Consider the following 2,380-nt stretch of genomic DNA (forward strand, 5'->3'; position numbering starts at 1 on the left):
CACATGAGAACCCAATAGAAGATTTATTACCTCACATGAGAAGCCATTGGATTGACTATCACTATCTCACATGAGAAGCCAATAGATTTGCAGATTAGTTAGCTCATGATGCCTTGGAAGATTGACTATCTCACATGACATGTTAGGTGGAAGATCAGTAATCTACATGAGAAGCTGATGGATTTGTAGGTTAGTTAGCTCATGAGGCCTTGGAATTAGATCAAGGCCATCAATTGTGGGTCTCATTAGTGTAGGATGGGAGGAGCTCAAGGCCATGGAAGTTTAGTCACATAATGGAGAATACCTAGCTGAGATGAAGGAAATGATAAAAAAGCTTGCACGAAAGGCCAAGTGGCTTTCCTCGGTTGGGTAGTGTCACTACAGAATGGGTATTGATGGTGTAGTCTAATGGGTAGTGTCTCTACAGAATGGGTATTGATGGTGTAGTCTGATGGGTGGATTGCTGAAGAGATAACATGGATTGCTTGAAGAGATAACATGGATTTTGAAGTCGTGCCATGAGTGTATGGGTCATGCTTCCAGAGACATTAGTGTAAGGAGAATTTGGCAGCTAGGATGTTGACGGTGGCCCAAATTTCACAAGAGATGTGCAAGGATTGTGTAAAACAGACAAAGAGTGTCAACAAGTCAAAAAGAAGAATGTAATCGTAGGGTCCTTACATACATCAAAGGCTTATTGACCCTTTGAGCAATCGGGACCCAATTTTGTGGGGCCTTCACCTAGGAGTTCTAATGGGAAAACCTCATCTTAGTAGCTATCAACTATGCCACTCAATGAGCAAAAGCGATGGCTACATCAAACTACAAGGGATTAATGGTGGCTAGTCAACATTTGTGCTAGATTTCGCCTATTGTTTTATACTCCATTGTCTAAGTGTCTAAAGTGTGTGCACAACTGGGTATTCTCCCGTCATCACGCAATTCTCCTATGATAGCTAACCCCGGCCTCCGATTGTTTTTATATGTTGGCACTTGTTCTATACTCGAGCAAGTTCACCTTAGGACTACAAGAGTGAGCATCTTCACTGAGCGGATCACCAGGTTAGGTTGTCACCAAGCACCTCTGAGTTAGTTGGGCAAGGGAACTGAGCATCAACACCTACTGCATGTAACAAATCATTCTTTGCCTTCTCACTCCCCTCAGGGTTTTGAAGCACTTTTGGTTTCTAACTCCCCATAGAGGCCTCCTAGCCCTTTATCTAATTTTTTGTTGGGGTTTATCCTTCCTTGGTCATTGGCTTCAAGCTTTGGACCATCCTTTGTGGCATGTCTGCAAACTCTTCCTAGACAAACTTTGGATAATTAGGCACCAGGGTTTTCACTGGACCACTCAATTCTAGGATGGTGAGAGACATTTGAACTTGGGTATCTATTTTATGGTCTTTTCTAGTCCTTGGCATATATCTTGCAAGGCATTGATGCATATGTCTTCAGAGTTCCAATAGATCTCATAGCTATTTTTGTTGCAAATGGTGCACTCATCAACTAAGAAAATTGCCAAGTTACTAATGTGATGATTTTGTATAGTTATGCTTCATTTTCGGCCTTGAATATTGAGTCTTTAAGAACTCAAAACACAAACAATATTTAACATTAAAGAACTATCCAAAGACATGTAAATTTTACTTTAAACTATAACACACGACTTGAGAGGGAGTAGAGTGCCAATTTGAGTTCTTGAAAAAGGTGAAAAAGCTAAAGAAAATAACCTAAGGAAGGTGGAAGTAGTAGGATGTGCAAGGGAGGGAGTTTATGTTGATGGGAGAGCAAAGCTAGGTGTAGAGCTAGGAGGCTATATTTGCGAGGATAAAAAATTCACATGAGTTTTTTAAATATATGCTTTGCTTTATTGGTACGAATAAAATTTTATTCATATGAATAAGTTGTTCATATGAACAAAAGAGGACAATTCATTATATACATTTTCAATTAAAAAAGTACACATTGTTTGAAAGAATTAATGTAGCTTAGATGAAAAGATCAAGACCCCAAGGGTGAAGGTGGTGCGGGTACAATGGAACATCAACCTCAAAAACCCTTATAGCATCGTCAAAGGCAACCCCTACCAAGAAGACACCAAGGACAAAACCGAATGAAGGTGGGGTTAGAATCAACAAAGGGCGCAAGAAGCACATATCAAGGTACTCCATGAAGCCAAGAACCTACTAGAACAACAACAAATCAAGGAGCTCTACACTAGCAAAAAATCAAGGAGCTACCGGAGCTCCTTGATCTGTGCACGAAGCTTCTATCACATGTGATCTCTCTCTCTCTCTCTCTGTCTCTCTCTCTCTCTCTCTCTCTATCTCTCTCTCTCTCTCTCTCTCTCTCTCTCTCTCTCTCTCTCTCTCTCTCAGCT

The sequence above is a fragment of the Dipteris shenzhenensis genome, chromosome 13, assembly GCF_047967505.1.
Source record: "Dipteris shenzhenensis isolate YYH24624 ecotype China chromosome 13, Dip_SZ_1.0, whole genome shotgun sequence".
In the NCBI taxonomy this organism is placed as follows: Eukaryota; Viridiplantae; Streptophyta; class Polypodiopsida; order Gleicheniales; family Dipteridaceae; genus Dipteris; species Dipteris shenzhenensis.